This window comes from Somniosus microcephalus, chromosome 8 (genome assembly GCF_052327205.1).
Source record: "Somniosus microcephalus isolate GS21.2 chromosome 8, FLI_Smic_1.0, whole genome shotgun sequence".
In the NCBI taxonomy this organism is placed as follows: Eukaryota; Metazoa; Chordata; class Chondrichthyes; order Squaliformes; family Somniosidae; genus Somniosus; species Somniosus microcephalus.
Genome location: NC_140994.1, coordinates 202,900,285 through 202,916,207, shown reverse-complemented (window position 1 = coordinate 202,916,207; position 15,923 = coordinate 202,900,285).

Genomic DNA, 15,923 nt, shown 5'->3' with positions numbered 1-15,923 from the left:
TGCAGAGATACAACGGAGACCGCAAGAATATGGCACAAATGAAATGTCATATGGAGCAGTGAAGTGTTATCGCTGCGGCAGAACAACACACGACCATAAGGATTGTTGGTTCAAGGACCAAGTGTGCAGACAGTGTGGAAAAGTAGGACACATAATAAGAGTCTGCAGGTCGGGAAAGAAAACCAGCAGCAAGAAACCTCCACAGGAGAAGTACAAAAATGTACATAAGGTGACGGAGAGTAGTTCAGACAAACAGAAAAGTGATACAGACTCCGGAAGCAAGGAGCTGGGTTGTCTGAAACTACATAATGTAACCAAAATGGAGGATCACCAAACTATCTGGGTCACGCTCAAGATAGACGGAGTCCAAGTGGAAATGGAATTGGACACAGGATCAGCCCTAACAGTCATAAACCGAAGGGACTACAAGCGGCTATTCTCACATATACCCTTGAGAGATACAGAGATTGTCTTGAAGACGTACACGGGGCAAAAAGTCTACCCCAAAGGAAAAATAAGGGTGAACGTGATATACAACGGCAAGGAAACACCAAAAATGGACCTATATGTATTGCCAGATGGAGGACCACCACTACTAGGACGTGAATGGATCCGGAAGATACAGTTAGATTGGCATTCCATACAAGCACTGACGGTAGATGCCAAAAAGGATGACGACGTCACACCTGGACGACTGTCAAAAATGCTAACTGACGCACAACAAGTGTTCCAGGAGGGACTCGGAACACTAAAAGGCATAACAGCGATGATCAAAATAGAGGAAAATGCAAGCCCAAAGTTTTTAAGGCCAGACCGATGCCTTATGCGATCCGCCCAGCCGTCGAAGCAGAGCTGGAAGGTCTGGAATGTTCTGGAGTACTGTCCAAAGTGGACTGGAGTGAGTGGGCTACACCCATCGTTCCTGTAATGAAGAGGTCGTTGAGTAATACGCCTGGGGAACCAAAGAAGATTCGCATCTCTGGGGACTTTAAGGTGACAGTGAACCCAGTCCTTCACACGGTACAATATCCGCTTCTGCGGATTGAAGATATTTTCGCCTCGCTATCTGGAGGAAAACTCTTCACTAAGATTGATCTGGCCCAGGCGTACCTGCAAATGGAGGTAGAAGAAGCCTCGAAACAGTACCTCACGATCAACACTCATAAAGGTCTCTACCAATACAACCGGCTGGTGTTCGGGGTAGCATCAGCTCCGGCTATTTGGCAAAGGGCAATGGATCAAGTCCTGCAAGGGATTCCAGGGACCCAGTGTTATTTGGACGACATCCTGGTCACGGGCGAAAATGACAGTGATCACCCCGCCAACCTGGAGCAGGTGCTCACTAGATTGAAGGAATATGGGCTCCGAACTAATCGCCACAAATGCGAGTTTTTCCAGAAGCAGGTCTCATATTGTGGCCACGATATTGATGAAGAGGGGTTACATAAGTCCCCTGAAAAGATTGAGGCAGTAGTCAAGGCTCCAGCACCAGAAAATGTGTCACAACTGAGGTCGTTCCTCGGGCTGGTGAACTACTACCATAAGTTCTTGCCGAATTTGCCTACACTACTACACCCACTGAACACCCTACTGCAAATGGGGGTACCATGGAAGTGGAATGCCGAATGTAAACGAGCTTTCCAGAAGTGCAAAGAATTGAGCACATCAAAAGAGGTGTTGGCTCATTTCAACCCAGCACTACCAATTTGGTTGGCATGTGATGCATCACCCTATGGTATTGGAGCGGTGCTGTCACACAAATTCCCGGACGGCTTGGAGAGGCCAGTAGCCTTTGCGTCTCGGTCACTAACCTCAGCCGAGCGTAACTACGCCCAGGTTGACAGGGAGGCCCTCAGCCTAGTGTGGGGAGTGAAAAAGTTCAACCACTATCTGCACGGGCAGAAGTTCACCTTGCTGACTGACCACCAACCACTGGTCTCCATCTTTAATCCAAAGAAGGGCGTTCCGGTGATGACTGCGCAACGGGGCGAACCAATATGAAATGGAGTATGAGGGCACAAAACAGCATGGAAACGCTGATGGGCTATCACGCCTGCCACTGCCTACTGCGGAGGAAGCATCAGCAGTGGACCCTGTCGAAATATTTTATTCGTCTATAATTGAACGCTTGCCAGTAACTAACGCGGATATAGAGAAGGAGACCCGAAATGACCCGACACTGTCTCGGGTATATGATTTGACGGTGAAGGGATGGCCAACACATGGCGACTCACTGTGGCCAGCATTCTCATCCAGAAGAGAACAGCTGTCAGTATGCCAGGGGACCTTGATGTGTGGATCCCGAGTGGTAATTCCACCCAAGTTAAGGGAGAGAGTGCTCAATGAGCTTCATGAAGGCCATCTGGGAGGGGTGAAAATGAAAAGCCTTGCTAGGGCTTATGTGTGGTGGCCGGGGATCGATCAGCAAATCGAGGACCTGACAAAGAGCTGCTCAGGATGCCAGAAGGTCCAAAATGCACCACCACATGCCCCTCTACACCCATGGGAGTGGCCCTCCTCTCCATGGCAACGGGTGCATATTGATTTTGCTGGTCCATTAATGGACTCAATGTTTTTAATAGCCGTGGATGCGCACTCGAAATGGCCTGAGGTGATCAAAATGTCCTCCACCACCACGGAGAAAACGATTGCAGTCCTAAGGACCATATTTGCCAGGAACGACTTGCCAGAGCAGATTTGCTCTGATAACAGACCACAATTTGTGTCCGAAGAGTTTCAGAAATTTATGAAAAGGAATGGGGTAAGGCATTACACATCCACCCCGTATCATCCAGCCACAAATGGATTGGCTGAGAGGTTCGTACAAACCTTTAAAAAGGCAGTAAGGGCCATGTGCGATGACGACATTCCACTGCAGCATAAGGTGGACAATTTCCTGTTAGCCTACAGAAATGCGACACATGCAGTTACCAACCAGACCCCGGCCATGATGTTCTTTAACCGAAGGTTGAGATCTCGTCTGGATTTGCTCAGACCAAATGTATGAAGAAATGTTGAGAATAAGCAATTCCAGCACATCAATGAGAAGCCGACAAGGAGCTTCAATGTAGGGCAACCAGTCTTGGCCCGCGATTACCGAACAGAGAAATGGCAACCTGGAACGATATGCACACGGCAGGGGCCACTAATGTACACAGTGGATGTTGGGGAGAACATTGTGAGACGCCATGTTGACCAGATCCTAGCGTCACAGGAACAAGTCAACCCCATGTCTCGCGTACCTGGTAATGAACCCGACATACAGGTAGCATGTACCCCAGAAACAGTAGTATCGGAAGCTGATGAACCAACCGACGACAGGGGGCCAGAATCGCCTCCGCACCAAGAGCAAGACACTCAGGAAAGGCGCTATCCAGAAAGGACCAGGAAGCCGCCCCAAAGGCTGAATTTATAAATGGACTATTTTCAGTTAATGTTGCATGTTAAAAGTGTTAATTGTTAAATGAATGTTATGGTACTGTTAATCTAAAAGGGGAGGAATTGTAGTGTATGTACCTTTAAGGGGAGATCTACTTTTACAGCTCCTGTATACTGTAGTACCGGCAGTAACCACACCTGTATATATACCCTGAGTAGGACGCTGTACTGTTTAGTTTTAGAGCAACCTTCATCCAGTAAACACCTGTTGTTTGTTATCTGCAGCCTCTGTCGATTATTTGAAGGACACACTACCTAAAGATATCCAGATTTAACAATACTTACCTGAACCTAAACCTGAACCTGATTTGTTGACCGATTCAGGAGCATGCTCAGTTCCATACCACACAAGGTCGGGACGTGAGGTCAAGCCTAGAGTTATCCTTGACTTGTGAACTGTCAAAGGGTGTAGGCGGATCGCTGCCCTAAAAAAAACTGTACATAGTTATTGAAATGTTGAGATGTTTTCAGTGCTAGTTAAATGTTGAGTTTACTTATATGTTGATGCTACTGAGAACATTATGTAGAAGAAAGGTTCAAAAGTAATGCATAACATTTTTCTTTTAAAAGAAAGGGGATGTAACATTTGCATATTGAATTATCATTGGCCCGCAGGCATCTGTAAGGAATACCTATTATATTCACATGTGATCACATGCTGAGTTGTCATTGGCCTGCAGGCATCTGTAAGGACTACTATTGTTTGGGAAGACCCAGTGACCTAACTCCATCTTGGCCACACGGTGCTGTATGATTGAAATCACAGACCTGATGCTTCATAAAAGAGTTTAAACTGTAATACTCCATTGTCCTGCAAGTTATTATTTTTGTACAAAGTGTGCAAAACAAGACACCTTTATCCATAACTTTTGGGGAATGTGGGAAATTTGAGAACCCTACAATGCCGATGGCCTAGGCATTTGCCACAACAATAGCTGCATGCTCATGAACTTTGTGGACTTGTCCTTGTACAGGGAGAGGTTTGAAGATGGGGATACTGTTAAGCAACCTGCTTTCTCCTCTGATTCACAACAACACATTTCGAGTAAGCATGAGACTTTGTAATGGAGTATACAGAACAGACTTGATTGATATACAGTAAAGGTGATCAGTTTTAACTGCATGTAGAGAGTGGATATTCGGTTTCTGTATCTTGAGTACACTCTGACAAACTGTTGAAAATCATGATCCTTTATACACCATATTTTGACTACAACAAAGGAAAATGTCAAAATGATGTATCTATTTCCCAAATCATCTGAAAACAGATTATCTATGTAAATGGTTTGCAATTGTTTACTTCAGAACCATTTCCCCAACACGAGACTTCCTGACGTAACACTTTCTAGCATCTTTGACCAATTGTTATCTGTATCTAATGGATACCTACTTCCCATATTTATTACCCTAAAACTAAACAGTAACAATTCATGCGTGATGTCATCACTAACATTTATTTCCTTACACAAGCACTTTACATTTCAGAAAACAAGGAATGCCTTCTCCTCAGACACTTCAATGTCATCCTGCTTACATCGGAAAGCCTGACAATGCATTCCTTTTACAACACGTTCAGGAAAACCTGTTGCTTTGAGATACAAAGTAGCGCGACTGTTAAACTTTTAACGTTCACAATGTCCAACAGATGCCTCTTCTGGTGGCTTGCCTTTGCCAGGCATTGGGCTTCAATTTTTCCTGCAAGAGATAAGTTAATGAGGGTAAGGCTACCCGTTAAGGAGGGTGTGGCAAGTAGCAGGGGAGAGGCGAAGTAACTGTGGGGACATGAGGTGATATGGTGGAGGTAGGTCTTTTGAGGCTGTGCAAGGCAAGTAAGAGCTGTGTAGCCACAGTGCAGGATCAGGAGATATAGAGGCACCCTTAACCAAAGTGCAATGTGAATGGTTATTTGTGTAAGTGTTGCTTAAATATACACACAGCTTTGATGAGTCTTTATCTAATTATACTTACCAGTAGTCACAATTTGTATCAAGTGTGCTGAAGATTTTGGTGGCTGATACCTCTGACACTGTCGTCTGCAAAGGATAATGTTCTCTTTCTGTAGCTTTATTTAGATCTTTAGGAGCAAGATATATTTTCACTTTTTCACTGTTTGGCTTGACTATTATCACCATATTACTAACCTACTAGTTTGGTTTGTTGACTTTCATATAAGACAAAGTTTCTACATTCTATGTAGTTCATCACAAATGTTATCACAAAGTAGAATGAGCATGTTCCTTGGTCAATGTATATTTGTTTGGCTTTAGTGATAGGGTCCATTTTCCTGCTATGCACCTAGGCAAGCCTTTATGTACATCACAATACTTCTCCATCACATTTAGGCATTTATCATTTGTGACTGCACCAATTCTTTTGATCAATCCTAACTGTTGACATACTCGAGTTGCAAAGCATGACGACGCGTCGTTCCAGCATTTGAAGTTGTAGCCTTTAATATTTGTCCTTATTTTTACACACCATGTTACATATTTCTACCAGCTTGATGTTGTGGCCAGAGTGCATCACCAACTTTACATTCAACTTGCTCAACTTTATACTTAGCTTCTTGCAAACTGACTGTGGCATGATATTACATTCAGCTCCTGTGTCTTGCTTAAAAAAAGTACCATTGTTTATCTTGAGGTGAACTGTCCATTCAACCTCATCTTCTGTATGAATCACATTCATTAAAATTATTCTAACTCGCAGACTGTCCCATCACTCCATGAACTTTCTTTTATTTTTGCTTTGGCTTTGCATACTTTACCAAAATGGTTTTGTTTTTGATACAACATACATGTTTAGCCACATGCTGGAACTTTTTCATCTTGTGCAATTTACCACAGTACTTACAATCTGTGATCTCCTATCAACCAACTTGATCTGATTTACTTTTCATTATGAAGCGGCATCTCTGCTTCACTAACATTATTCAGAACACTGCCGGTAATGCCAAGGTATTCTAGCTGTGTTTTGCTGATTTCAGCTGCTCTGCAAATATCAAGTGCTTTCTGTGGAACGAGACGCTTCTCTTAGTAATCTGGCTCGAAGTTGATCATCTATTATACTGATTAGAATCCTGTCTTTAATGAAACTATTAATGAAGGATCTCTATTTGTAAGGTTTGACCTTTTATCACAAATTGAAAGAAAGACTTGCATTTGTATAGCACCTTTCATGACCACCGGACATCCCGAAGCACTTTACAGCCAATGAAGTACATAAGAACATAAGAAACAGGAGCAGGAGTCGGCCAGTCAGCCCCTCGAGCCTGCTCCGCCATTCAATAAGATCATGGCTGATCCAATCTTGGCCTCAACACCACTTTCCCGCTCTCTCCCCATACCCCTTGACTCCCTTGTAGTTCAAATGTCTGTCAATCTCCACCTTGAATATATTGACTGACTCCGCCTCCACCGCTCTCCGGGGTAGAGAATTCCAAAGATTCACGACCTTCCGAGAGAAGAAATTTCTCCTCATCTCCGTCTTAAATGGGCGACCCCTTATTCTGAAACTATGCCCCCTAGTTCTAGATACACCCACTAGGGGAAACATCCTCTCGGCATCCACCCTGTTAGTCCCCCTCAGAATCTTATATGTTTCAATAAGATCACCTCTCATTCTTCTAAACTCCAATGAGTATAGGCCCAACCTGCTCAACCTTTCTTCATAAGACAACCCTTTCATCTTCGGAATCAACCTAGTGAACCTTCTCTGCACTGCCTCCAATGCAAGTATATCCTTCCTCAGATATGGAGACCAAAACTGTACGCAGTACTCCAGGTGGGTCTCACCAGTGCCCTGTAAAGTTGCATCAAAATTTCCCTACTTTTATACTCCATAATCCGTGCAATAAAGGCCAACATTCCATTAGCCTTCCTAATTACTTGCTGTACCTGCTTGCTAACTTTTTGTGTTTCATGTACAGGAAACTTTGTGCTATCCGGCACCCACGGGACCGAGCTGCTGCCATTGCCTCAAAACTTCCGTACTCTCCAGAGTTAATGTTGAGAGATACGGAGATTCTTATCTCCGTATTTGACAACAAACACTGTTGCTTAGCAACAGCTTCTAAACACTCGGGTGTGGCCCTAAAGCTCTGTAGCTGAAGCTGTTGCTATAGCTACAAACCTTGCACAGCTTGACTGTTCAAACAAAGCAACAACAACAACAAAAAAAGAATAAAAAACGGCTGCTGATTTTTGCCGGTGGCTCCAGATTGCCGGATAGCTCACCTCCGGATAGCACAAAGTTTCCTGTACTAGGAACCCCAGATCCCTTTGTACCTCAACATTTTGTAGTCTCACTCCATTTAAATAATAATTTGCTTTTTCATTCTTCCTTCCAAAGTGGATAACCTCACATTTTTCCACATTATACTCCATCTGCCAAAAGCACTTTTTGAAGTGAACATATGATGCAGCTCTATTGCTTTATTACATAGTAATCAATGCTTTCTCCTTGAACTTGAAACCTGGGATTAAACACGCCTTTTGTGTACATATTATTTTGAAGGATGAAATATTCTTCAAACTTGCTCTTTAAACTTTCAGCTTCCATTTATCCACCCCTCTTCCCATATGCAAACATATGATGCCGTTCTATTGCTTCCTCACCTAAAGCACACAGTAAAGTACTGGCCTCTGAACTTGTTGCTGTTTCAGCCAAATTGAAGTGTTCTTTCTATTTTCTCCATGCTTCTGTGACACTTCCTGCCAGTCTCATAAGATTTGAGAGCTTTGAACCTTCTATTTCCACTCCTGTTCGGCATAATGTGATTTGTTCAATATTCCTATTACACATTGCCCAGGTGGGTATGAATAATGAATTAATATTCTGTGCATTATAGTCATCAAGTCTGGCAAAAAATAGCAAATAATTTTGCATTTATAAAATTAATGCTATAAAGGTAGGTAACCACATAACATATATATGAGAGTTGCTTCATGGAATATAAAAAATGGAAGGAATTGAAATAAAATGAGTAAAGGATCGAGGAAGAAAAGAAAGGAAGAGAAAGATGCAAGGGAAAAGAAAATGAAAAAAGTGAAGGAAAAATTAGGGAAGTGAAGTGAACTTGTTCAAAAGAGGGAGAAAGTAAAGTAGAGTAAGTAACTCAAAGTTGTCAAACATTTGAGTTTATAGTTGTGATTCTTATTTTGCAGATGCTTAAGTTGACTGGTCCATGCCTTAACTGGTTTGCTTAGTGCTCCTACCAGTTACAAAACTATTTAAGGATATATAATCCTGAAATCTCCACTTAAAATATATATTTTTCAAATATTAAACTATGATAAGATCAACTAAATATAACCTTATATACAGCAGAATAAAAATGCAGAAACAATAGGGGTAATTTTAACCCCCACAATGGGCAGGAGAGGGTCGGGGGGGGAGGTTAATTTGGAAATGTGTGAAACACGACCCCAAACCGCCGTGAATGCATCGACTTCCGGTTTAACCTCAGCGATTTGGGGGCGTCTGAGTATCCCGGTCAGGAGAGGCGGGTCCATAATTATGATATTTAAATGAGGCCCTGTTCCTCAGATTTTGAATTTAACAGCTGCAGGCGTGGTTTCCCAGGGCTCGGGAAACGTGACAGCTAAAGGGAGGCAGGAGCTGCCGGCTGCAGCAGGCAAGAGCTTTTTAGAGCACTGTTTATACGGCCAGGAGGAGCACGATTGCTTCCAATGACCCCCTCAAGCAAACCTGCTGCTGCAATCTGCCTCCCTCCCTGCGATCGTCAGACCCCACCACAATCTAACGATTCCTCACCATCTAACCACCCCACGCTCCCCCCCCCCCACCACCCCCCACAGCTCGGATCATTCCCTCCCTTCTCGCTACTGCTCCCCGAGCACCACCACCATGCCCCGATCATTCCCTCCCTCCCTCCCTGCTGCCGCACTCCGAGCCCTTCCACTATGCCTTGACCGTCTCTAGCAGGCCCCGGCTACGGCCTTCCACTGCTGGCTTTCCCTCGGCAGCCAGCTAGCTACTCATTCTGGCCGGCTGCCGAGCAGGAAATGGAGTAAAAAAAATGCGAATGAGATCCTGCCGTTGAATTCGGCAGGACCTCCGCATTCCCAGTTACCCAGCCGTAAACACATGCCCCTGCTCCCTTCCCGCCTCCTCGTAATTCTCGGGGCCAACGATGCTAACATATGAATAAGCAGGACTTAAGTCAATGATTAATAGGAATAATTTGATGCATTGTTGGCTGACTTCTGAGACCTAAATGTTCTGCTGTTCATGTATCAATTTTATATATCACATACTTCATTTCGTTCATATGCTACACAAAATTCTAGCCTCAAAGTCTCAAAGAGCAGAAACACCTGTCCATACAGTGTTAAAAGAAAATACATAATAGGGTGACTAGATTTATAACTGCAGTAATATCATGAATAAAGAACAGAAGGCAGTTACTTATCAACACCACTTCTCTGGATATATTGATAATCATATGGAATAGAAACATAGAAACATAGAAGATAGGAGCAGGAGTAGGCCATTCGGCCCTTCGAGCCTGCTCCGCCATTCAATGAGATCATGGCTGATCATCCAAATTCAGTACCCTGTCCCTGCCTTCTCCCCATATCCCTTGATCCCTTTAGCCTCAAGAAACATATCCAACTCTTTCTTCAATATATTTAATGAACTGGCCTCCACCGCCCCCTGTGGCAGAGAATTCCACAGGTTCACCACTCTCTGGGTGAAGAAATTCCTCCTCATTTCAGTCCTAAATGGCCTACCCCTTATCCTTAGACTATGACCCCTGGTTCTGGACTCCCCGGCCATCAGAAACATCCTTCCTGCATCTAGTCTGTCCAGGCCTGACAGAATTTTACAGGTTTCGATGAGATCCCCTCTCAATCTTCTAAACTCCAGTGAGTATAAGCCCAATCGACACAATCTCTCCTCATACGTCATTCCTGCCATCCCAGGTATCAGCCTGGTGAATCTTCGCTGCACTCCTTGTGGTAAACCACTGTTATCGTTCACAACCGTTCACTATTGTTACACTGTTGTTATCACTGTTTACACTGTTGTTATCACTACACAAGGTTACCTCTTGCCACGCACGCTGTTATACCTAGGCATACCTCAGCTGACTCCGCCCATGGCTCCGCCTGCTTGCCCAGGTATAAAGGTGACTGCTTGGCTAGTATTCTTCCTTGTTGGAACCGATCACCCACGAGGGTGGGCTCTGTTATTTAGCCAATAAAAACCTATAGTTACTATCTTAACTCGTCGCTTTTCATGGAATGAATTGATAGGTATATCAATTTTATTGGCTAAATTTTGAAATGACTGACCAGCCCCAGCAGCCGACTTGGCTGCGAGCCCTCCGACCGCCGTACCTGGATCTAAACCCACAGGCAGCGAATTCAGCCCTCGACTTCGATCACTGGCTGAGCTGCTTTGAATCCTACCTGGTAGCCTCCGGCGTGCCATCGGAAGCCGACAAACTAAGAGTTCTGACCGCCCAGGTGAGCCCTAAAGTATTTGCACTCATCCGGGACCTTGATACATACGAGGAGGCCCTCGACCTGCTAAAAGAGCAGTACCGGAGCCCAGTAAATTCAATGTATGCCAGACATCTCCTAAGATCCCGCTCGCAACAGCCAGGAGAGTCTGTAGATGAATTTTTACGGGCGCTACAAACACTCGGCAGGGACTGTGACTTTAAAGCTGTATTGGCTGCACAACATGCTGAAGGAAATATCCGTGATGCCTTCGCGAAAGGCCTTCGGTCCGACTACTCACGGCAAAGACTGCTTGAATCAAAGGACCTCGACTTGAAAGCAGCTACAGCCCTCGCTCGCTCCCTGGAAGTGGCCCATCGGGACCTCGAGGCGTACTCCGGGTACAGTGCTGCGCGACCGTGGGACTCGGGCCCGACTCCGGCCGCAATACCCCGCGCACCGCCGCCCCTGGGACCTACTACGGCGTCGGTGTCCCGGAATCGATTGGGACCGCCACCCCCGGGACCTGCTGCGGCAGTGGAGCCCCGCAATAGGGCCGCCAGCTGCTACTTCTGTGGCCAGGCGAGACATCAAAGGGCGCGCTGCCCTGCAAGGAACGCGACCTGCTCCGGCTGCAGAAAAAAAGGCCACTTCGCGAACGCCTGCAGAGGGAAAGCCACAGACGCCAGCAGTGCCTCATGTGAGTTGTGGGGGCGGCCATCTTTGATCAAGGCCACAGACGCCAGCAGTGCCTCATGTGAGTTGTGGGGGTGGCCATCTTTGATCAAGGCCACAGACACCAGCAGTGCCTCATGTGAGTCGTGGGGGCGGCCATCTTTGATCAAGGCCACAGACGCCAGCAGTGCCTCATGTGAGTCGTGGGGGCGGCCATCTTCTCCGCCATTTTGTTCGCCGCACTCGGCCGCCATGTTGTCTCCAGACCCAACCACCGCCTCACCTGCCGACGACAGCAGCTCACTCAGCCATACACTGGCCTCCGTCACGCTTGACCAAGCTCTCCCGCTTCATCTGTCCAGGTCCATGATGGACATCGAGGTAAACGGCCACGCCACGACCTGCCTGTTCGACAGCGGGAGCACGGAGAGTTTTATTCACCCAGACACGGTGCGCTGCTACTCCCTCACTGTCCGGCCAACGCGCCATTGGATCTCGATGGCGTCGAAGTCCCATTCAACAGACGTCAGCGGATACTGTGTAGTGACCCTGTCGGTTAGGGGCACGGAATATAAAAACTTTAAACTTCTCGTCCTGCCCCAGCTCTGCGCTGCCGTCCTACTAGGGCTGGATTTCCAATGCCACCTCAAAAGTGTCACTTTGGCATACGGTGGACCCCTCCCCCCACTCACAGTCTACAACCAGCAGTTTTTAAACCGCCCGCCGCATACCACCTGCGGCCTCTCCACTCTCAAAGTCCCGCCCCCCTCCTTGTTCGCTAACCTCACCCGCGACTGTAAACCCGTCGCTACCAAGAGCAGGCGGTACAGCGCCGGGGACAGAGCTTTTATTAGCTCTGAGGTGCAGCATCTCCTGAAGGAGGGCATCATCGAGGGGAGCACCAGCCCCTGGCGTGCCCAGGTCGTAGTCGTTAAGACCGGCAATAAAAACCGCCTGGTCATTGACTACAGCCAAACCATAAACCGGTACACCCAGCTGGACGCATACCCCCTCCCCCGCATATCTGACATGGTCAACCAGATTGCACAGTACCGGGTATTCTCCACCATCGACCTTAAGTCGGCCTATCACCAACTCCCTATCCGCCCTGAGGACCGCCAGTATACCGCCTTCGAGGCGAATGGCCGCCTCTACCACTTCCTTAGGGTTCCCTTCGGCGTCACCAATGGGGTTTCGGTCTTCCAAAGAGAGATGGACCGGATGGTTGACCAGAACGCGCTGCAGGCCACGTTTCCTTATCTAGGTAACGTCACCATCTGCGGCCATGACCAGCAGGACCACGATGTTAATCTGGAGAAATTCCTCCGTACGGCCCAACGGCTGAACCTCACTTACAATAAGGAGAAATGTGTGTTTAACATTTCCTCGGCTGCGTAGTAGAGAACGGAGTCATCGGCCCTGACCCCGAAAGAATGCGCCCCCTCATGGAGCTTCCCCTTCCCCACTGTCAAAAGGCACTGAAGAGAACCCTGGGGCTCTTCGCTTACTATGCCCAATGGGTGCCCAATTATGCAGACAAAGCCAGACCCCTCATGAAGTCCACCTCCTTCCCCCTGACAGCAGAAGCATGCGCAGCCTTCTCCCTCATAAAAGGAGACATTGCGAAGGCCACAATGCACGCAGTGGATGAGTCCATCCCTTTCCAAGTGGAGAGCGATGCATCCAACTTCGCCCTAGCTGCAACCCTTAACCAGGCGGGGAGACCTGTGGCCTTCTTCTCAAGGACCCTCCAGGGCCCTGAGATCCGACACTCTTCTGTCAAGAAGGAGGCCCAGGCGATTGTGGAAGCGGTACGACGCTGGAGGCATTACCTGGCAGGCAAACGATTTACCCTCCGCACCGACCAGCGTTCAGTTGCTTTTATGTTTAATAACAAGCTGAGGGGCAAAATCAAGAATGACAAGATCTTGAGGTGGAGGATTGAGCTCTCCACCTACAAGTACGATATCTTGTACCGGCCTGGTAAACTCAACGAGCCCCCAGATGCTCTATCACGAGGTACATGCACCAACGCGCAAGGTGATAGACTGCGGACCCTCCACAACGACCTCTGCCACCCCGGGGTCACTAGACTTTACCACTTCATTAAGGCCCGCAACCTGCCCTACTCCATCGAGGAGGTCAGGACCATGACCAGGAACTGCCAAGTCTGTGCCGAATGCAAACCGCATTTCTATAGGCCGGACAGAGCAAGCCTGATCAAGGCCACCCGCCCCTTCGAGCGCTTGAGCATCGATTTTAAGGGGCCCCTCCCGTCCTCTGACCGTAATGTGTACTTCCTCAACATTATTGACGAGTACTCCCGTTTCCCCTTCGCCATCCCCTGCCCAGACATGACCAGTACCACGGTCATCAAATGCCTGAACAACCTCTTCGCCTTGTTCAGGTTCCCGAACTATATACATAGCGACCGGGGCTCATCCTTCATGAGCGAGGAACTTCGCCAGTTCCTGCTCGCGAGAGGTATTGCTGCGAGCAGGACCACCAGCTACAATCCCCGGGGGAACGGCCAGGTGGAAAGAGAGAACGCGACAGTTTGGAAGGCCGTCCTCTTAGCCCTAAAGTCTAAGGGCCTCCCAACCTCTCGCTGGCAGGAAGTCCTCCCGGCAGCGCTCCATTCCATCTGGTCACTGCTTTGTACCGCCATTAACGCCACCCCTCCTGAGCAAATGTTCGTTTTCCCCAGGAAGTCGACTACGGGAACCTCGCTACCAACATGGCTGACTTCTCCAGGGCCCGTCCTGCTGCGGAAGCACGTGAGGACCCATAAAATGGACCCCCTGGTTGAGAGGGTGAACCTCCTGCATGCCAACCCCCAGTATGCCTATGTGGAATACCCAGACGGGCGGGAGGACACAGTCTCCTTGCGAGACCTCGCACCCTCGGGCACCCCTGAGACACCACCGTTATCCCCCACCACTCCCCCAAATCCAGCTCCTGTAGGTGGCATGCCGGAACCCCAGGGGCCTCCGTCGACCACGCAGACACCAGCATTAACATCGGATACTGCACCACCGCCGCCGCTGCTGCGCCGGTCAGAAAGGCTTACGAGGCCTCCTGATAGACTGACATACACGAACTGGTAGTACACTTCACCCCGCCGGACTCAATTTTAAACAAGGGGTGAATGTGGTAAACCACTGTTATCGTTCACAACCGTTCACTATTGTTACACTGTTGTTATCACTGTTTACACTGTTGTTATCACTACACAAGGTTACCTCTTGCCACGCACGCTGTTATACCTAGGCATACCTCAGCTGACTCCGCCCATGGCTCTGCCTGCTTGCCCAGGTATAAAGGTGACCGCTTGGCTAGTATTCTTCCTTGTTGGAACCGATCACCCACGAGGGTGGGCTCTGTTATTTAGCCAATAAAAACCTATAGTTACTATCTTAACTCGTCGCTTTTCATGGAATGAATTGATAGGTATATCACTCCTTCCATGGCAAGAACGTCCTTCCTCAGATAAGGCGACAAAAACTGCACACAATACTCAAGGTGCGGTCTCACCAAGGCCCTGTACAACTGTAGCAAGACATCCTTGTTCCTGTACTCGAACCCTCTTGCTACGAAGGCCAACATTCCATTTGCCTTCTTAACCGCCTGCTGCACCTGCATTCTTACCTTCAGCGACTGGTGCACAAGAACACCCAGGTCTCTTTGCACTTCCCCTTCTCCCAATCTATTGCCATTCAAATAATAATCTGTCTTCTTGTTTTTGCCACCCAAGTGGATAACCTCACATTTATCCACATTATAGTACATTTGCCATGTTTCTGCCCAATCACCCAACCTGTCCAAATCGTACTGGAGTTTCATGATCTCCTCCTCACAGCATACCCTCCCACCCAGCTTTGTGTCGTCTGCAAATTTGGAGATATTACATCCAATTCCCTCGTCCAGATCATTAATATATATTGTGAACAGCTGGGGTCCTAGGACCGATCCTTGCGGTACCCCACTAGTCACTGCCTGCCACTCGGAAAATGACCCGTTTATTCCAACTCTTTGCTTTCTGTCCGCCAACCAGCTCTCTATCCAAGTCAATACCTTGCCCCCAATCCCATGTGCCTTAATTTTGCACGCTAATCTCTTATGCGGGGCCTTATCGAAAGCCTTCTGAAAGTCCAGATACACCACATCCACTGGTTCTCCCTTATCTATTTTACCAGTTACATCCTCAAAAAATTCCAGTAGATTAGTCAAGCATGACTTACCTTTTGTAAATCCATGTTGACTTTGTCCGATCCTGTCACTGCTTTCCAAGTGCTCTGCTATTACATCTTTTATAATGGACTCTAGCATTTTCCCCACTAC